This window comes from Macaca thibetana, chromosome 5, assembly GCF_024542745.1.
Source record: "Macaca thibetana thibetana isolate TM-01 chromosome 5, ASM2454274v1, whole genome shotgun sequence".
NCBI classification, from domain to species: Eukaryota; Metazoa; Chordata; class Mammalia; order Primates; family Cercopithecidae; genus Macaca; species Macaca thibetana.
The window spans coordinates 48,074,003-48,097,661 of NC_065582.1; positions in this window are offsets into that span (position 1 = coordinate 48,074,003).

The following is a 23,659-nucleotide window of genomic DNA, read 5'->3' on the forward strand; positions in this document are numbered from 1 at the left end:
CCAGCACTTTGGGAGGCCGAGACGGGCGGATCACGAGGTCAGGAGATCGAGACCATCCTGGCTAACACGGTGAAACCCCGTCTCTACTAAAAAAGTACAAAAAAAACTAGCTGGGCGAGGTGGCGGGCGCCTGTAGTCCCAGCTACTTGGGAGGCTGAGGCAGGAGAATGGCGTAAACCCGGGAGGCGGAGCTTGCAGTGAGCTGAGATTCGGCCACTGCACTCCCGCCTGGGCGACAGAGCGAGACTCCATCTCAAAAAAAAAAAAAAAAAAAAAAAAAAAGGGACTTTTCACACCATTAGGAGCTCACAGATTTAAATACAATCATACACCATATGACAACTTTTCAGTTAAGGACTGATGGCATATACGATGGTGGTCCGATAAGATTATAATGGAGCAGAAAAATTCATGTCATCCAGTGATGTCATAGCCATCATAACGTCGTGGCACAGTGCCCTCTACAGATGTACCATTGTTTTATTTTTTATATCATATTTCACTGTACCTTCTCTGTTTAGATATGTTTAGATATAAAATTCAATATTTAACTCATTGCTACTGGGTTTGTCCTTGTTTCTAAACCTTATTGGTGAACAGAACTAGGAACGATACATGTAATTATATATAATTATATGTATATTATAAATATATTACAAATATATAATCTTGTATATTAAAAATACATAAAGCTTATGCACTATAAATTTATATTGTCATATATTATCTTATAGATTATAAATATATATATACATTTTAAAGCCAAAAATTATTGTAATATCATACCAATACTTGTCATTCAAATTCCAGAATACATAGGTTTTGCTTATTGCCATTAATCTTACATGTCTGACTTTTCTTCCATGCCATGCACCATAAGTCTGTCTTAACAAGTTTGCTTTATCTTATATCATACACAAATTCTTTGAAAACAGCAATGGCAATGCTACCACCGAAAATGTAATTACTGAAAACATAGCTTTACAGTCAAATTATTTCGTTCTATAGTAATAGGAATAGTTTTTCTTCAAACAACCCCATCAAAAAGTGGGCAAAGGACATGAACAGACATTTCTCAAAAGAAGACATTCATACAGCCAACAGACACATGAAAAAATGCTCATCATCACTGGCCATCAGAGAAATGCAAATCAAAACCACAATGAGATACCATCTCACACCAGTTAAAATGGCAATCATTAAAAAGTCAGGAAACAACAGGTGCTGGAGAGGATGTGGAGAAATAGGAACACTTTTACACTGTTGGTGGGATTGTAAACTAGTTCAACCATTATGGAAAACAGTATGGCGATTCCTCAAGGATCTAGAACTAGATGTGACCCAGCCATCCCATTACTGGGTATATACCCAAAGGATTATAAATTATGCTGCTATAAAGACACATGCACACGTATGTTTATTGCAGCACTATTCACAATAGCAAAGACTTGGAATCAACCCAAATGTCCATCAGTGACAGATTGGATTAAGAAAATGTGGCACATATACACCATGGAATACTATGCAGCCATAAAAAAGGATGAGTTTGAGTCCTTTGTAGGGACTTGGATGCAGCTGGAATCCATCATTCTTAGCAAACTATCACAAGAACAGAAAACCAAACACCGCATGTTCTCACTCATAGGTGGGAACTGAACAATGAGATCACTCGGACTCAGGAAGGGGAACATCACACACCGGGGCCTATCATGGGGAGGGGGGAGGGGGGAGGGATTGCATTGGGAGTTATACCTGATGTAAATGACGAGTTGATGGGTGCAGCACAGCAACATGGCACAAGTATACATATGTAACAAACCTGCAGGTTATGCACATGTACCCTACAACTTAAAGTATAATAATAATAATAAAAAAAAAAGGAATAGTTTTTCTTTGAATATTTGGTTGTATCACCTCAATATACATTTACTCATTTATCTCATTTGCATTTCAATTTTTAATATTTAATTTTAACTAGAAATATGTGATTATAATTACATGTATACGAAGTCAAATCTAGAAAACAAGGTGTACTCAAAAAGAATATTACTTCTATCTCTATTTATCCCAACCCAAGTTTTCTTCCTCCTCTTACAGGAAAACTTTTATTTTAATGTTATACCTACTATCCTACCTAATGCTAGCATACATAAAGACACACCTTTATCTATCTTGTCATGGAGTATTGGAGCCCACTCCAGAGTATTGTATAGAGTTTTGCTGTCCAAAATGGCAGTCATCAGACATATAGACTATTTAGATTTAAATGTAAAATTATTAAATTTTTAAAAATTCAGTTCTTCAATCTTACTTTTTCATTATGTCTGATCTAGTGACTACTGGTGCAGAATGTTCAATTTGCCAAACAAAGATTAATGTTGAAACCTCGAATGTGGTCACTCCTTGAAGAAATCAGGCAATTAATCTCAGCCAGTTGGTGACAAGTTGATTAGATTCAACCTCTTCCATCCTAGAAATGCAAAATTCATCCTGATGAGGATTAACAGGTGATTTGGATATAGTTTCACCTTTCCTTCCCATAGTTGCCAACTCTTTGAAGACTCACTATGTTTGAGCTGCTTACATATGATCCTACTAAATAATTCCTTGGACCAAAGACCTGCTTTCTATCCAAAGATGGGTAGCTGTGGTCAACAACTATGGAATCCACTATGGCCTACCACATACTATATTATCCAGAAATGACTTGCATGATAGGCCAGTGGATTGACTTATTGAAGGCATGGCTGAGACACCAGTTTAGAGATAACACCCTGGGTGAATGGAGTACAATCCTTCAGGATGAAGTCCACCTTAAATTAATGGCCACAATATGGCACTATGTCTGCAAAAGTTGGAATACAGAAGTCCAGGAATCAAGATGGTAGAAATAGGAATGGCTCACCATAGTTCATGGTGACTCAATTGAGGATTTTGTGCTTTTACATTCCCACAAATTTGTCTCTGAGAGTTTGAAATTCCTGGTTCTAAAAGATGGAATGCTTCTATCAGGAGAAACCCTATTACTCCTATCAAACTTAAAGCTGTATTTATGGCCTGTCCACATTGGGCTCCGCCTCCTGGGAGACCAACTGTCATAAATTGTTACCATCCTGACAGTGGACGGTAACAAGGATCATCATAAGGATATTGGATTACTGCTGGATAAGGAGGGATGCCGAAGCAGAGAGGAATATGTTTGGTAATCAGGTGATTTACTGGGAACTACTTCATATTTGCGTGCTCACTTCTAATTTTAAAGAAAAGTATAGCAACTACAGCCTGATTAAGGGCATGATAATTAGAGGCTCAGGGATATGAAGGGTCTAGTTTATACTAACAGGCAAGCCAACTACACTGTAAGAAGTGCTTGATGAGAATGACGGGAAACTAGAATAAGTGGGAGAGAAGAGAGATGAGAAATGTCAATAATTTCCTTGGATTCCACACACAAGTAAGATCATACAGTATTTTTCTTTCCATGCCTGATTTACTTCACTTAACATAATGCCCTCTAGCTTCATCCATGTTGTCTCAAGTGACAGAATTTCATGTTTTGTTAAGGCTGAATAGTATTGCATTGTGTATTACCCAGCACAGTGATTACAGTTAATAATAATATATTGTATATTTCAAAATAGCTAAAAGAGAGGATTTAAAATTTTCTCACCACAAAGAAATGATAAATGTTTGAGGTGATGGAAAAATAATAATAATTTCCTGGGAAGCAACTGCAACCCTGAGCACTGCATTTTGTCATACTAGCTTTCATTTCTTGAAATTCCCCAGAAACTGGAGCCAACCAAAATCACAGAGAAGCCATCCATGGACAGAGAAAGCTTATTGAGAGAAGCAAATAGATATGAGTGGTGCCAAGGGGTAGATGCTACAGATATTGTTGGCATGCTGCCCAGATCCCATTTACTAGGCCAGTGCAACCGTCTTTCAGCTGTGGTTAATTTTGGCTTTTATTTTATTTTATTTCATTTCATTTCCAACTTTTATTTTAAGCTCAAGGGTACATGTGTGGGGTTTGTAGGTTTGTTACAGAGACAAATGTGTGCCATGGTGGTTGCTGAACAGATGATCCCATCACCCAAGTATTAAGCCCAGAATCCATTATTTCTTCTCCCTGATGCTCTCTTTGTTCCCATTCCTCACCCTCAGACAGGCACCAGTGTGTGTTGTTTCCCCACATATGTCCATGTGTTCTCATCATTTAACTTCCACTTATAAGTAAGACAGCATAGTATTTAGTTTTCTGTTACTGCGTTAGTTTGCTAAGGATAGCGGCCTCCAGCTCCATCCATGTCCCTGCAAAGGACATGATCTCATTCCTTTTTACAACTGCACAAAATTTCATGGTGTATATGTACCATGTTTTCTTTATCCAGTCTATCATTGATGGGAATTTAGGTTGATTCCATGTCTTTGCATGAATAGTGCTGTAATGAACACACATGTGCATATATCTTTATAATAAAATCATTTATATTCCTTTGATTACATACCCAGTAATGAGATTGCTGAGTCAAATGGTATTTCTGCCTCTAGGCTGAGAGCCAAATCACAAATGAACTCCCATACGCAATTGCCACAAAAAGAATAAAATATCTAGGAATACAGCTAACAAGGGAAGTGAAGGACATCTTCAAGGAAAACTGCAAACCACTGCTCTGAGAAATTAGAGATGACACAAACAAGTGGAAAAAAACATTTCATGCTCATAGATAGGAAGAATCAATATCATGAAAATGGCCATACTGCCGAAAGTAATTTATAGATTTATAGATTCAATGCTATTCCCATTAAACTAACATTGAAATTCTTCACAGAATTTAAAATTTATATGGAACCAACAAAGACCCTGAACAGACAAGGCAATCTTAAGCAAAAAGAACAAAGCTGGAGACATAACACTACCCCACTTCAAATTATAGTGCAGGGCTACAGTAACCAAAACAGCATGGTACTTGAAAAAGAACAGACACATAGACAAATGGAACAGAATAGGGAATCCAGAAATAAAACCACACAACTACAATCACCTGATCTTCGACAAACTTGACAAAAACGAGCAATGGGGAAAGAATTCCCTAAGTAATATAATTGTGCTGGGCAAACTGGCTAGCCATATGCAGAAAATTGTAACTGGACCCCTTCCTTACACCATAAACAAAAATCAACTCAAGATGGAATAAAGACTTGTAAAACTCAAAACTATAAAAACTCTAGAAAACCTAGGCAATACCATTTAGGACATAGACATGGGCAAAGATTTCATGATGAAAATGCCAAAAGCAATTGCAACGAAAGTAAAAATTGACAAACAGGATCTAATTAATCTAAAAAGCTTCTGCACAGAAAAAAAAAAAAAAAAAAAAACAAAAAAAAAACAACCAAACAAAAAACCGAAATAAGAAAAATATTAAGAGAGTAAACTAACAAACTACAGAATGGGAGAAAATTTTTGCAATGTATTTATCTGACAAAGGTCTAATATCCAGACACTATAAGGAATTTTAACAAGTTTAAAAGAAAAAAGCTAACAACCCGTTGAAAAGTGGGTAAAGGACATGAATAGACACTTCTCAGAAGACAACATACATACAGCCAGCAAACATATAAAAAAAAGTCTCAACATCACTGACCATTAGAGAAATGCAAATCAAATCCACAATGAGAAACTGTATCATGCCAGTCAGAATGGCTATTATTAAAAAGCCAAAATAACAACAGATGCTGGTGCAGTTGTGGAAAAAAAGGAAGGCTTTTACACTGTTGATGGGAGTGTAAATTAGCTCAACCATTGTGGAAGACAGTGTGGTAAATTTTGGCTTTCAGTGTTTCACACCTCTGGCTTTCTGCAGAGAATTGTCCTTGGCTTATGTGAGTCACCTCATGAAATGCCTTGGAACTGAAGCACTTACTCCTGTTAGGATTAAGCTATAACCAATGACTGTAAGTGGATATAATATCTTAGCCCCCCATTGCCTGACTTTGGTGAGACAACCTCTGTAGTGTAATTCATGCTCCAGAGTACTCCATAGTATCAGAATTAGGCATTAACTTCCCAAGAAACTGTATCGTTGCCTGGTTTCTTCCCCACACACTGTTTTGTTTTTCTAATTTCCTTGCAGCTTTCCCCAAATCAATCCTCACTAGATCACATGCAAAACAATTCCTCATGTCAGGTTTAGTTTCTAAGAAGACCAACCTAAAACATATTATTCACAATAGTTTTGGTATTATTCTGAATCCTTTGTGTTTCTGTGTGCCCATGTATGTGTGCAGTTCTGTGTGTAATAGGATTCAGCCAGTTAGTAGTTTTGTGATATTCTAATTCTTATAATTCCCAGTGTCATTAGAAATGGGAATCTTGATATGGGGGAAAGTGCATACAGTAAAGTAGTAGAGGTTGAAAAAAACTCTATGTATCTAAAATTTTAATTCGAAATAGTATGACTTCATGACATAATATACTTTTTCTTAAAACATTTTTATAAAACATATTCCCTAGCTCTGTCCATTGGAAAGACCTATAATTTATGACAAACCCAGTGGGAGAGTTCACAAGTTGTTTTGAAAATACAATTTTCAACCAAAAGTTACTAGGTATCCTTGAAATTATGGCTGATTTTAAACCTATGGTAGGAAATACACAAGATGAGTCTGAAACATTTTGTCATAACAGGTAACAAGGCAATTATCAAGCACTACTGGGATCAAACCCAACAAGGCTGGCACTGGCCAAAGAAGGAGTGATTTTATAAGGATAGCAACTGCCTTAAATATAATAATACTAAAACAAAGAACAATAACAAATCATGCTAATTGTTCAGTGGTAGACACTGCTAGTAAATCAGTTCATCAGTTTTAAAACTGGTAAAGGGAAAAAAAAATCAGGTGTTGGCTTAATCAATTTGGGCCATATGGTACTGTAACAAAGTATTACAGACTGGGTGACTTATAAACAATAGAAATTTACTTCTTATAGTTTTGATGGTTGGGCATCCAAGATCAATGTGCCAGCATGGTCCAGTTCTGGTGAGGGCCCTCTTCCAGTCTGCAGACAGCTGTATCCCGACATGGCAGGAGGAGGACAAGAGAGCTCTCAGTGATGCCTTTCATAAGGGCCTTATCCATTCACGAGACTTACACCCTCATGACCTAATTACTTCCCCAAAGCCCCACCTCTTAATACCATCACACTGGGGATTAGAATTTCAACATATGAATTTGGGTGCAGGGGGACACAAACTTCAGTCCATTGAAGGTGCTTATCTTACCCTTCTTTCTATTCAAATTATACAACTGAATAATGAAACATTTACTAACGAAAAGTTTATCTGTAATAGAGCTATTCCAACTAATAAATTAAAAAGGAATTAGAGACTTGGAATATGACCATTTTCAAACCCTATTGAATCAAGACAATCATCAATTGCATTTAGCGTCATTGAAAAGGAACCACCAGGCATGTTGTACCTCCTGATAGAATAACACAATTCTATGTATGAATTACCTTCACCAAAATTTTAACTGAGTCAGCTCAAGACCTTCTAACCACCAGTATACTGGGAATATGGAAAACAGAGAAATTCAGATTGTGGGAAATATTGTACAACAAATTAACGAATGAAGAGGGAAACTATTGATTAAAAGATACTTAAGAGCATTTTGTGTCCAGACACGGTGATTCACACCTGTAATCCCAGCACTTTGGGAGGCCGAGGTGGGCTGATCGCCTGAGGTCAGGAGTTCGAGACCAACCTGGCCAACATGGTGAAATCCCGTCTCTACTAAAAATACAAAATTAGCTGGGTGTGGTGGTGCACATCTATAATCCTCAGGAAGCTGAAGCAGGAGAATCGCTTGAAACTGGAGGCAGAGGTTGCAGTGAGCTGAGATTGTGCCATTACACTCCAGCCTGGGCGACAACAGTGAAACTATCTCAAAAAAAAAAAAAAAAAAAAAATTTCTTTTATAAGATGACTTAGGGAACCTAGGAAAAAAGTAGGAATTTAATATGTGAATGAAATAGATGAAGCAATCATGACCACAGAAACCATCATTATCATCAGTGTCTAATTCAAAATTATATATTATAATTAAAATATAGAAAGTTGTTCAGAAGAGAAAAATGTTCTCATCTTCTAATTTTACATAGGAAATATTGAGAAATACTATAATAATTTTGATGTTAGTACTTTTTGTAATATATTAAAAGGACATTTACCATTCTTACCATTACAAATATAAAGACAACAAAGTAGTCCAGGCATGTTGGCTGATGCCTGTAATCCCAGTACTTAGTGAGGCCCAGGCATGAGGATTGCTTAAGCCCAGGGGTTCAAGATCAGCCTGGGCAACAGAGCGAGACCCCTTCTTTACAAAATAAAAAACAAAAAAATTAGCTGAGCCTGGTGCCATGCTTCTGTAGTCCCAACTACTGTGACAGCTAAGGCAGGAGGATTGTTTGAGCCCAGTAGGTCAAGGCTGCAGTGAGCTACTATCACACCACTGAACTCCAGCCTAGGAGACAGATCAATACCCTATCTTTCTAAAGAAAAAACAAACAAACCTGAAGACAAACAAAATAGAATCCATACAAAAGAATAATTTTTAAAAATAAGAAGATAAATGGGGTCTTCCAGTTAAAAAATGGCAGATCAAATCACATATGCTTGCTCCCTCCTGAGATCCTACTAAAATAACAGTAAAATAATTTAAAACATGAATCCACAAGGACAAAGAATTCTAGAATAGTAGCATAGACAATAATGTCAAAATTTTGGAAAATGGTAGATGACAGGTAGAAGCTGTCTTGACTGAATGATGAAGCTGAAATTAAGCTTCCCGAGGGAAGAATCAAAGTAAACCAGCCAAGTCAAAAACAGAATCCAGAATGTTTAGGAATAGAAAGACCCATATCTCTGAATGGGAGCACAAATAGAGCTAAAAGCAAGATAAATAACTGAATGTCCACAAAAATGTCACTATTCCCATCCCTACCCAGACTCCTCCTCCTGCCTGACATAGCCCAGGTTTCCACCAATTCCCGTATTAAGCATAAGCCTGAATAATTTTCAGGAGAATTATTCTCCTGAGAAAAGGAACTTAGAAATATCTATACTTGAGGAAACCAGATTCTACCATTGTTCTCAGTAAGAGAATTAGGTTGATGTGATCTATTGCATCATAGACAGAAACAGAAGTCATGTAATTAAATTTTAACTTAAATTTGGATCCTTGGGAGATTATTTAAAATTACTTTTAAAAGGTACTGTAATCAATCATTGATTTCAAAGTTATTGGTTATATAGATAGTTGCCTGCCATACACCAGACAATTCAATTAAGGATAGTAGATATGGTCAAATCTGCTGAAGTAGATCATAGATATTACAAAACTAGATACGTTCTGTCACAAATTATTGGCACATCTACTTGTCCAGTTTTCTAGCTAATTTATAGGAGACTTTTAAAAACATTTCTGAAGTTACATAAGTTCATTAGGTGAAATGTTAATGAGTTAATGAGGAAGTTACTGTGTTGTGACACGGATGCGTAAACCCTGGCCCAGTGGCAAGGTTTCAGACTGATTCAAATGCTTGTTTGTGGCTGTATGGTGGAAGCAAAGGAAACTGTGGAACACGAGAGAAGGAAGTAGTCAGGAGGGCTTAGTCCTGAAAGCAGTGTTGGAGAGAGCTGCCAGTCTGTTCTAGAGACTGCTACAGCCAGGGCAAGCTGGGGCAAAGGGACTGATCTGTGGATAAAGAGTTCACAGATGATTCACTATGACTCTGTAAAGCATGTCTGTTGAATGAAAGATTAGGTGAACATTCCAGGCAGGACAAGAACAGGGATGGGAAAGTGAAACACACCAAGCTTCTTGCCCTATAAAGGTAAAATCAATTATGGAATTAGGCTGATAAAAGTCCTTTGACCTCATATATGAAATTAAATGAGCTAATAATAAGAAAGCCCTTAATAATCTCAAATATGTTGGGCAAATCATGAATAAATAATTCATGATAAAAAAGAAACCAAGTAATTAGCTTTTCTTGAGATAATACAGTGTTTCCTGGGGTGAAGACTACTACTGTTGACCAGACCCCCATTAGTGTAACAATTCTTAATCTTAAAATAAATGCAGAAAAATATTCACCTGAAAGAAAATAGTGTTAAGACAGATGCAATTACAGTGAGTTCCATAGGGGTGTTGAAATTTTTTTTACTGCTGTGGAGTTCTCTGTTGCTCTGTTTCCTCATGTGTAAAATGGTATATTATAATATGGCATATATCTCCTAAGATTGCCAGCAGAGTCAAAACAAATAATGCAAGCAGAGAAGACACATCTGATGCCCCACAATATCTCCCTCTGCTTAGGCAGAGATTTTTTGACAGAGATATATGACTTACAAAGCCTAAAAATATTTGCTATCTGGCTTTTACAGAAAAAAGTTTGTTGACCTCAGATCTAAATCAATAATACTAAGTACCTGCACTTTAGGGACTCATCTAGCACCTAAAATTCTAAATTGTCCCTACTTAACCTTAGCAAGAATAGCAGGCTAAAAGCAGAATAAAAGCTTATTCAATTAATCTAGAGACTACATTATCTTAGAAATAATTACTACTTGAAATGAGTAGTCTCGAGGATGTACCACTCGTTATGCTATCCAGGTTCAAGTATGAAAGAAGTCAGAGGCCAGAAAGTTACATCCCTTAATTCCTCTGCTTTATTTCTCCATGGAAATTTCTTGCAGAATGGTAATTTGAAATGTGGATCTTGGTCACACTGGTTAGAGTTTTGTATCTATATTAGTCAAGGTTCTACAGAGATATAGAACCAATACAACATGTATAGATTACATGAAGAGATTTATTCTAGGAATTGGCTCACATGATTTTGAGGGCCAAGAAGTCCAACTATATGCCCTCTGAAAGCTAGCAAGCCCTCTACAAGCTAGATAACCAAGAATGCTGAGAACATAATTAAGTCAGAGTCCAAAGGCCCAAGAACCAGGAGGTCCAATGTCACAAAGCAAGAGAAAATGGATGTCCCAGCTAAAAAAGAGAGAGCAAATTCACACTTCCTGTGATTTTTCATCCACTCAGGCCTTCAATGGATTGGATGATGGCTTCTCACATTGGTGACAGTGATTTTTACTCAGTCTACTGATTCAAATGCTAATCTCTTCCAGAAGTACCATCACAGAAACACCCAGAAATGTTTCATCAGCTATCTGGCTATCTCTTAACCCAATCAAGTTGACACATAAGCTTCACAGCAACTTAAATACAACTACGGTTAAAGTATTTGTTCATTATGTTATGAAATAATCTTTGAGAATCTATGATGCGGGCATTTTACTTCACTCTACCTATAGGGTGATAATTTGACCATGTTAGCACCTTAGAGAAGTATAGTTTGTCTTTCTACTTGTAATAAAGTAGTCTTGCATCGAATTGTGGAGAAAATGTATCTTTCCTGGTAAACTCTCATACTTTCATTTTTGGTAGAATGAAAATTATAAAATTATTCACACTTCCCTATTTGATTCGCCATATAGAGAAAAAGAAGGATGAACGACCTGGAAACAGAGAGCTAGCTGGACCCAAAGTTCCCTGCCCAACTCCTCTTAGAAACTCAAACCCACAAACCTGAGAAAAACAAGAAATGGGGAAAGGATTCCCTATTTAATAAATGGTGCTGGGAAAATTGGCTAGCCATAAGTAGAAAGCTGAAACTGGATCCTTTCCTTACTCCTTATATGAAAATTAATTCAAGATGGATTAGAGACTTAAATGTTAGACCTAATACCATAAAAACCCTAGAAGAAAATCTAGGTAATACCATTCAGGACATAGGCATGGGCAAGGACTTCATGTCTAAAACACCAAAAGCAACGGCAACAAAAGCCAAAATTGACAAATGGGATCTCATTAAACTAAAGAGCTTCTGCACAGCAAAAGAAACTACCATCAGAGTGAACAGGCAACCTACAGAATGGGAGAAAATTTTTGCAATCTACCCATCTGACAAAGGGCTAATATCCAGAACCTACAAAGAACTCAAACAAATTTACAAGAAAAAAACAAACAACCCCATCAAAAAGTGGGCAAAGGATATGAACAGACATTTCTCAAAAGAAGACATTCATACAGCCAACAGACACATGAAAAAATGCTCATCATCACTGGCCATCAGAGAAATGCAAATCAAAACCACAATGAGATACCATCTCACACCAGTTAGAATGGCAATCATTAAAAAGTCAGGAAACAACAGGTGCTGGAGAGGATATGGAGAAATAGGAATACTTTTACACTGTTGGTGGGATTGTAAACTCGTTCAACCCTTGTGGAAATCAGTATGGTGATTCCTCAAGGATCTAGAACTAGAAATACCATATGACCCAGCCATCCCATTACTGGGTATATACCCGAAGGATTATAAATCATGCTGCTATAAAGACACATGCACACGTATGTTTATTGCGGCACTATTCACAATAGCAAAGACTTGAAATCAACCCAGATGTCCATCAGTGACAGACTGGATTAAGAAAATGTGGCACATATACACCATGGAATACTATGCAGCCATAAAAAAGGATGAGTTTGTGTCCTTTGTAGGGACATGGATGCAGCTGGAAACCATCATTCTCAGCAAACTATCTCAAGAATAGAAAACCAAACACCGCATGTTCTCACTCATAGGTGGGAACTGAACAATGAGATCACCTGGACTCATTGTTCAAGTGAGAACATTTGAGAACATTTGTTCAAGGGGAACATCATACACCGGGGCCTATCATGGGGAGGGGGGAGGGGGCAGGGGGAGGGATTGCATTGGGAGTTATACCTGATGTAAATGATGAGTTGATGGGTGCTGACGAGTTGATGGGTGCAGCACACCAACATGGCACAAGTATACATATGTAACAAACCTGCACATTATGCACATGTACCCTAGAACTTAAAGTATAATAATAAAAAAAATAAATTAATTAATTAAAAAATAAAAACAAAAGGAAACTCAAACCCAATGCCCACAAGGTGGCCAAATGCTAGCTACTTGCAATCTGATTATTATTCACCAAAAAAGCTGCTTTTATTTTCATCTCATAGAGAGGGAGAGCAATAATGAAGCAGGGCCCCTTGTCAGGAGCAAAATCTTGTGATGTGTCCAAATGGACCCAGACCGTGTGCACCATTGCACAGAATGCTACAACCACAGAGGATGGGCTGACCTTTCTGCCCATGAATTGCAGCCGGAATCTAGTGATACTGTTTTCTCTCCAGACGTTTTGCTAGGAAACTTAAAGCTAAATTCTGTGGTGAAATGCCTCATACTTATAATACAATCATTTCAATATGTATTATGTTTCTTATTTTTGCTTTTTTAATAAATCACTACATAATGGTCCTATTATGTCTATTATTATAAGCCAGTTCAAATCTTTTGGGGGAAGTAATAGAATACAAATAATACATAAGGAAAATTTTAAAAATCCCGAGTTTCAGAATCACCATTGGGAGGGAGAATCACCAATCAATTAGGGGCAGCAATTTTGGATGTTATAGAAATGAAAAATAAACTTCAAATATGTTCGAACTAAATAAAAGTAAAAATAAAAATAAATCCCTTATCTTTTTCCAGCCTGTGCTATGTATTTTGGAGAACATGAAAAACAATAATCACTGCTCACAAGGAGATATCAATATCAACTAGGGGATGAATAATGCACACTTCAAAAACTTGACAATATTTTAAGACTAATCTTTACTTCTTGATTGCCTGAAACAACGTCTATGATAAATTTAGAAAAAGGGGGGTTGAATATAAATAGAATTGGTGAGAGAATGTTTCATATACAGAGTGAGATATATTCCAATCAATGACCCTTTTCTAGTCAAGAGCTCCCCAACCAGTGTGCCATGTAGATCCTTCTTCCCTCAGGGCAGCTGAGCAGAGCATGAGGTGGTAAGAACATCATCTGACTGGGAGCAGCCTGCTCTAAGCTTCTAACTGCCCTCCGTTCTACCCTAACATGTCAAGCCACACATAGTTATCATTTTCCTTATGTGAAAAGCAGTCTTGTGATGATTGTGGGGGAAATGGAGCTATTTTGCTATATTAATCTCAGCTTCTCCTATCTGATTACATTCCATTAAACTTCTCTTAAACTAAATCTAGCTAATCTGAATCTTTCTGGCTGAACTCTTGTCTTTGCAAAAAAAAATTCCCCAAATTTACAATCTTATAAAATCAATCACCATGCCTCCTTGCTGGAAGCAATTTTGGCCAACTAGATAGCTCATTAGTTAATTCTCTGTAGATATTCAGTAGTTACATTTTAGTTGATTGTTGAGTCCATAAAAAATATCCCTTTTCTTCCCACCACTATATAGGCAAGCTTACTTTCCATGATGATTGACATGATTATGAATATTCTGCACTGTACACGTGTGTATCTCAGAACAACACCTTATGTCACCAAAAAGAGGAAAATATACTTTCATTTATAATCATTAGGTTTCTACCTTTACATTTTCCCATTCAGACACAAGTTTAAACACTTTCACTGAATTTTGAATCATTTTTCTAACACAAATAGTGTCTTTATATTAAAAATTAAAAATTGGTGAGAACCAAAATTTAAAAATTACAAATGTTCATGCTGAGTAATGTAAAGAATCTTCTGTTTCAAGTAAGAGAAAATTAACAACAATTTAGTAAGAGGAAATGTATAAATTAGGAAAAGAAAACGAGAAAACGAGAAAATGTATGTTGCAACAATAATCTGAGTACCAAAGCCTTCAGTGGCAAAGAAGAGACCTCTAGATGCAGCTTTCTAAAATATCAGCCCCTCAGGCATATATCAATGACCCTTCAAACAGGAACTCAGAAATAGCTTCTAGCTGTGGGTGCCTGGCTGAACCCCTCTCTTCTCTCCCCGTGAATGCTGCTGAAGTTCATGACCTATACTGCACAAGGGCAGAAGTGCTTTTGTTTGTTCGCTTATTTTAACATGAATCTTTTATATCTTAAAACAGCAACAAAAACAAAAAATACACATAATATTCTGCAATTAAGTCCAACTTCCAATAAGTGAATTTTCTATAGCCAATAGAAAACACCCACCCTACGTTATTCAGATGTTGTGAATTTCTTGTGCCTACACCAAAGCCTAGATCGGGGATGTCAAACTTTCTCTGTAATGGGTCACATAGTAAGTATTCAGGCTTTGCAGGTCTTACAGTTTGTGTTGCAACTATTCATCCTTGCTGTTGTAAGGGAAAGCAGTCATAAACACTACATAAACAAATGAACATAGCTATATTCCAATAAAGTTTTATGTCTGGACACTGACGTTAGAATTTTGCATAATGTTTACATATCACAAAATATTCTTTTTTTCAACCATTTAAACACATAAAAATATTCTTATTTCATAGGTTGTACAAAAATATGCTGTTTTGTGCTCTCTGGACTTAGTTTGCTAACCTCTGGCCTGAATCATTGGTTAGCAATTTGTGGCTAATAAACTCAGTGTGGGTGCGTGGGACAGAGGATTTTTGAGAATAGAGTTATTACAAGGAATCTGCAAATGAAGCATTGTCTCTGGAACAAATAACCTGTCTCATGCGTATGCTACTATTCGAATGTATGTATATACAATTAAATGGTAAAATAAAGTCATAGTATCTTCAAGGAGTTTTACAAGGTAGCACAACATCATCAAACATATTTTAATCTGCCTATACCTAGAGTTGTTTTGCTTTGTGTTTGTTCAGTGAGAGTATAGTAGTTCTAATCTTTAGAACAAAATTAGGTACAATTAGAACAATACAGATGAATGAAAAGAGAAATGAAGGAAGGAAGGGAGGAGGAAAGAAAGGAAAAGAGGGAGGGCAGTAGGGAAAGATGGCAAAAGGGAGGGAGACAGGGAGATCTGAATAACACAAGGCAAAACAGGGCAAAAACAACATTATCTTATTGGACTAAGTTGGTACTAACAGAAAGACAGATATTTTGACTAATGGAACAAAATAAAGAACCTGGTAAGAAATCTATGTATATATGATCAGTTGATCTTCAACAGGGTGCCAAGAATACACAATGGGAAAACAATAGCCTCTTCAACAGTGGTGTTGGGTAAACTGGATATCAGGCAAAAGAGTAAAATTGGACCCCATCCACAAAAAGAAATTTAAAATGAATCAAAGATTTAAGCAAATAACTTGAAACTGTATAACTCCTAGAAGAAAACATAGAAGAAATACTTTGCAACATTGTTCTTGCAATAATTTCATGGATATGACACCAAAAGCACAGGCAACAAAAGCAACATTAAACAATAGGACTATACAAAAGTAAAAAGCTGCTCTACAGCAAAGGAAACAATCAATAGAGTGAAAAGGCAACCTACGGAATGGGAGAAATATTTGAAATATTTGCAAACCATATATCTGACCATGGGTTAATCTCCAAGATATATAAAAAACTCCCACAACTCAATAGCAAAAAAGCTAATAGAGCAATTAAAAAGTGGGCTAAGGATCTGAATAGATGTTTTTTCCAAAGAAGACATACAAATGGACAAAAAGTATATGATAATTCTCAACATAACTAATCATCAGGGAAACGCAAATCAAAACCACAATGACATGTTACCTTACACCTGTCGAGATGGTTATTATGAAAAACACAGAAGACAAGTGTTGGCGAGAATATGGAAAAATTTGAACTCTTGTATGCTATTGGTGGTAATGTAAAATGGTCATGTAAAATGGTGATGTTATGGAAAACAGTATGGAGGTTTCTCAAAAAATTAAAAATAAAGCTAACATATAATCCAGTCATTTCACTTAATAAACCAAATTCAGGATCTCAAAGACATATTACAACTTCCATGTTTATTGCAGCATTATTCCCAATAGCCAAGATGTGGAAACAACCTAATGTTCATCAAGAGATGAATGGATAAATATAACATGGTATATACATACAATGGACTATAATTCAGTTAAAAAGAAGTAAATTCTGCAATATGTGACATTGATAGGCCTTGAGCATATCATGCTAAGTAAAATAAGCTGGTCACAGAACAAACACTGTGGGATCTCAGTTACATGAAGTATCTAAAATAACCAAACCATAGAAACAAACAGTAGATTGGCAGTTGCCAAGTGCTGGTGAAGGGGAAATGGGAAGTTACTAATGAATGTATATAAAATTTCACTGCAAGGTAAGTTCCAGAGATCTGATGTAAAGCACTGCACCTATAGGTAACAATACTATCTTTTACACTTAAAAATATATGAAGAGAGTAGTTTGTATGATAAGTGTTCTTTCCAAAGTAAAAAAATAAAAATAAAAATAGAAGAGACAAGGAGACATGAGTATTGTTTCCGGTAAAGGCATCATATGTTTGGAATAATGATTTCTAATCTTTCCATGAAAGATAAAATGGCTAACATTAAAGAGACTAGATAGCAGAGTTACAAGTGTGGTTAAATTTTTAAATACAATTTTTAAACCTAATTTATTCACTTACGTGCAAAATCACCAAGGATGTCAGGAATGCCAGCCTTTATGTCAAATACAAACCTCTAATTTTAGGAAGAAAAAAAAGTAACCAATAAGGAGGAATTAGAGTGTTAGGAAGATTATAATTATGTTGATAATGCAATAATAATAAATTAATAGCAATCATAGCAAGAGGAATAAGAGCTAACATTTAAAACTCCACTTTGGTAGTTATAGAATAGATACAGTTGATTCAGCAAGTTAACAGAGTGAAAAGAACATTTCTGGATATTTGAGAAAATAAACTGTAATATTTACAAAGAAAAACCTTTCCCAACACCCCCTTTACCACAGACTGAACGTGTTCCCCTAAAATTCATATGTTGAAATCAAATCCCCAGTACAATGATATTGGAGGAGGAACATTTGGAAGTTGATTAGGTCATGAGGGTAGGACCCTTAGTCATGAGATTAGTGCCCTTATACAAAAAGGCACCAGAGAGATCCCTGCCCCTTCTTCCATGTAAAGACATAGCAAGAGATGTCTATCTACAAACCAGGAGGTGGGTCCTCACCACACATTGAATCTACTAGTGCCCTTGGTCCACCCTCCAAAGAACTATAAGAAATAAATTTCTACTGTTTATAAGTCACCCAGCTTATTATATTCTAGTTACAGTAGCATGACCAAACTAAGATACACTTCAACCATTAATATTTATGTATCTATTATACAAGTAGGCAATGGCAAATTGAGCTATTAATCTTTAAAAACAGCTGGGCAGTATGGTTTACACCTGTAATCCCAGCACTTTGGGAGGCTGAAGCAGGAGGATCGTTTGAGCCCAGAAGTTCCAGGTTTCAGCGAGCTATAATATAATCTTACCACTACACTCCAATCTGGGTGACAGATCAAAATACTGTCCAAAAAAAGAAAAAAGAAAAAAGAAAAAAAAGATATTTATACCTTGGAAATATTATTTGGTTATTAAATATCTGTTTCTATGACATTTTGTTCCCTAGTTACAGAAACCTAATTATGGATGTGTTTAATTATGATTATGGCCACTGCCATTTATTATGTAACTAAATTGCTAGCCAAGAAAACTGAAATCCAGCTGTGACTAAATATGCTAAAAATTAAGTATGTACCAAAATACAACAGCTTATTAATTTATCATATTATGTAATTCACATAATTAAATCTTAATAACTTCATTTAATCTTCAAAATTGTGTGTATGTACCTATATAGATGTACTTTTAATCCTTACTGGTTTTCACTGAGCACAAAACATTTAATATTATAAAAATGAAAATTGACATTTTCAAGAAAAAAATTTAAAAAAAAGAGAAAGAAAAAGACCAAAACAAAGATGAAAGTTGAAAGTTAAAAAAATCAAAAGAAAGACAGGACAAGGAAGAGGAGGAAGGAAAAAAGAAAAAGCACCAGATGTTTGGGACCTGCTGTTTTACTCTTTTAAACCAACTTATATTTCTGGAGAGGAGGTATGGCAAATGTAATTATACTTAAAAAATTAAAGAGGATTGGGACATTCAAGTAATTGAATATTTAAATATTTTTCTTTTGAAAGATGGAACCCAAAATTGCAGTCATGTCCTCTCACATTCTATTGGCCGAAATCTTGTCACATGGCCACATCTCATAGTGAGGAAGTCACAAAGTCACAGCTAAAGACCTTATTTCCAGTCTTTAGCTGTGACTTTGTACTAGTTGGAATTTCTGTTACTACAGAAGAAAGAGAGAACAGATAACCGTGTTAGAATAATATGTAAAAACATATTATAATAATATCTAATACAAAGCCCCACAAACTGAGTCCTGCACCTTCCATTAAGATTCCTTTGAATACAAAGGCTCTGGCATGCTCAGTAAAGGAAAGGGAAAATTTCTGATTGAAGCAATTTACCTTAAGACATGATGGAGAGACAGGAAGGATATCATATTATTTAAAAACAATGTTTCCTGATCTCTGACGTGGAGTAGACAAGGAAGTAATACGAATTTTTACCCCTCTCTTTAGAATATCCTGTTTTTAATTAATATTAAAAATTAATCTTAAATTGATCAATTAAATACATTTTTAAAATTAATTAAATGAGTATTTTAATTAATATTAAGTTAATATATGTTTCCAATAAACCTGTTTCTTTTCCCTTCCTTTTTCTTCCATATTCCTTTCCTTTTTCTGCAAATGGCAACAGCAAAGACTGCGAGTTATCTCCTTGATATCTATTCTCCCTTTCTTTTGTAGTAAAGTTCCAACTAGGTACATCATCACAGCTAAAGACTGTTTCCAGCCTTCCTCACTACCAGATGTGGACATGTCACTAGGTTTCTGCCAATAGAATGTTAGTGCACATGACTGCAATTCTGGATTCCTTCTTTCAAAAGAACAGAGCAAACTCTCCCCTCCTTCACTCTTTCCAACATCTCCCCCTTTTGAAAGTCATATAATGGTGGAAGCTGGGGCAACCACACTCCTCCCCAACCGCTATCCCCATCACTGCACTGTACATTTTTTCCCATAGCATATATTGCCTTTTACTTATAAAATATGTATTAATTACTCATTATATTCACTATTTTCTCCCTTCGGTAGGAAAGAGTAGAGATTTTTCTTTCTTTTTTTTCCCCCATTTTTTTCACCAAGAAAATGACAAGATAAATAGAAGGTGCTCAATAAATAATTGTTGAATAAATGAATATTCATATGAACAGAGTCTGGAGAGCTTGGAAAATGAGAAATTTATAGATGCTCTTGAAATTTCTGATAACAACATGTAGTTTAGATTATTATATTCAAACAAATCATTCTAGATGTTTACATAAAAACTCTCTTTACATGCCTGCTCTGCTTAATTTATATTCCTGATTTTTTGTTTGCTTGTCATTTATATATTAAAGTAGCATAAAGAGAAAAAAGAAAAATAGCCATAAATCAATTATAGGGATTTTTTCTTTCAATCAAGGTCCAAAGAAGAAAGAAAACTGGCATTGAACACAAACAAAACATAAATAATTTTATTGTTGTTATTATTTTCTTTTCTTTGTTCCAGAGAGAGAGAAATATAAAATATTACCTTCTGGCTTTGGAGATTAACAACAGAAACTTTCAACACTGTTTAATAAATACAATAAATAATATATTTGCTTCAGTGCATTAAATGACTAATTTAGGGGTCTGAATTTGGACATAGAAGAAAAGAAAAAGGAAAAAATATGAAAAGAAATAAAAGGAAGAAAGCAAGAAAGAAGAGGAGAGATATATTTGGTTGGGTAAGCAAATAATGTTGCTAGAGGAACATAAATTTCTACACATATAAATAAAGGGAGCTATTTATCCATATTTGTGCCTGCGTATTTGTATATATATCTATCTGTTTTAATTTTTGTATCTATATGTATTTTTTTGTGTGTGTATATATGTATATATTTATATATGTCTTCCTCGTTTATTTTAAACTGTTTCATAGTACTCCATAGTACAGTAATTCTATCATTTCTTAAGTCATTGCCCTACAAAAAATATTGCAGTGAAAATCTTTGTGCATACCTCCCTTTGCTTTTCAGCCAGTTTTTTTTTTCTACGGAAGTTACCAAGAATTGGAGATATTGAGTTATAGAGTATAAACAGTATTTAAAATTTTAATAAGCACTGCAAAATTGCCCTTCACTGCTAGAAATCCCTATTGGGAAAAAAATTACTGTTGCACACTTGTAGGCATTATTATCCTTTTAAATGACAGAGTTTACAACAATTAGCTGATTCTCATTAGGAGAAATTAAATCATAAAGAAATAACTGGCTTCATTGCACCATCTAGGATTAAGAACAAGTAGTTTCAAACATTTATTGAGAAAATATTCATTTAGTGTCTATTGTTTACCAAGTACAATTATAATTATCGAGGACATGGTAGTTAACAAAATATAGTTCTTGCCTGCAGGGAATTTACATTCTAATTGGAAGAAACAGTTAAAACCAATAGATAATTAATGTAGACCATGAAATATGCTGACAAGTACTATGGAGAAGTACTATATAACCCCTGACAAAGGGGCTAGAGGCTGCTAGGCTGTGGGTGTTGGTATTACATATAGAGTTGTCAGAGAAGGCTTTTTTGATAAGATGGCACTTGGATAAAAAGCTGAAGTATGTGAGAGAACAAGACATATAGTTATCCATGGGAATGGTGCTGCAGAGAGCACGAACAGCAACAAAGCCAGTCTGGCTGGTGGGAGGGAATAGGAGAGGAGGAGAACTAGACATGGTCAGGGGTGGCAGGAGAGCAATCAGTATGGTCTTTGAGTTTTACTCTGAGTTACATGGGAGGTCTGGAGCAGAGGAAGACATGATCTCATTTAAAGGCAGCTGTGTTGAGAATAGAGTCTAAACAAGAGGGGTAGAAAGAGAGGTTCAGTGTCTCAACTATTCCAATAATCCTGGCCAGAATTAGTGACAGCTGGGGTTGCGAGGTAGCAGCAAACATGGTGGAAATGGTCACTGTTTTTTCTTTATTCATTATTTATCTATCTATCTATCTATCTATCTATCTATCTATCTATCTATCTATCTATCTATTTTGGAGACAGGGTCACATTCTGTTACCCAGACTGGAATGCAACAGCTCAATCAGGCGCACTGCAACCTCTACCTCCCGGGCTCAGGTGATCCTCCCACTCCAGCCTCCTGTAGCTGAGACCACAGGCACATGCGCAGCTAGTTTGTTTTTTGTTTTGTTTTCTTTCTTTCCTTCTTTCTCTTTCTTTCTTTCCTTCTTTCTCTGTCTTTCTTTCTTTCTTTCTCTCTCTCTCTTTCTTTCTCTTTCTTTCTTTCTTTCTTTTACTTTCCTCTCCCTTTCTTTCTTTTCTTTTATCTTTTTTTCTTTCTCTTTCTTTTTATTGCATTTTTAGCAGAGATGCAGTTTCACCATGTTGGCCAGGCTGGTCTGGAACTCCTGGCCTCAAGTTATCCACCCACCTTGGCCTCCCAAAATGCTGGGATTACAGGTGTGAGCCAGCATGCCCAATTTGTCAGGTTCTTAATTCCAATAAAATTATCTTTCTTCCTGCCACGGTCTGGTTTACCCAAGCCCTCAGGAAAAAAACAAATATGATTCTTCATATGCATAAATGTTTTGCTGTAAATGCACAGAAAATTTTCATATACATGAAAGATGCACATCTAAATATGTGCCATCAGCAAGAACCAGTGAAAAATGAACAAGTGAAACTAAGCTTTCCATAGAGTATCCTTCTGTCATTTTCTTGGAGTCGACAAATGCAAAATCGGGCAACAGCAGACCTTCAAGAGCAACCATCTCAATTTCTTGAGGTCATAAAAGACTAAGTGATGTTCCTCTTATTTCCTTGTCAGACTTACGAGAAGATGTCCCTGCTTCTCAGCATATAGCCAAGAACAGTGTTTATGAATAGAACCTGCTAATGACAAAGTGGGTCTTTGGACAAGGATTTATGAATTCTTGAGTGCCAAAAGTTCCATAAATAATGACCATGGGAACACAGACAAATTTTTAATTTTATTAGAAAGTTTGATGAACTATCAACATCTCCCCTGAGAAGACTATACATTTACAGTTGAATTCAATTACTTCTCTACAGAGCACTGTAAAAGAAATAAGTATGGTAGTGATTGTTTTGGTGTGTGTGTGTTTGCATGTGTATATTTAAATAGCCACCCCTAAATACTAAGAATACTCCAAAAGTGGTATTTTGTTTATACTATCATAGTAAGAAGACATTACTTTGAAAAGCAATTTAACTTCAGTTAATTATAGTACTTTCTCTTTTTTTTTCAATTAAACTAGTGGACATATTCTGAAGAATTGATAGCCTTAATATACTAAGCCATCAACTATTTAAATCTCTTTTTCTTCAATCTACACAGCTACTCTGGAGAGAAAAAATAACATGCAAATTCAGCAGCTCTAGTAAAAGGCTTCTTCCCGCCTGTTAACTTCTCAGGGTCTGTTTTCTCTTAGTCTACTTCCTCCAGATCTTAATAAAAATGGCTAATACTTATCAAGCGTTTATTGTATGCCTGGCAGTGTCCTAAGATTTAACATAAACT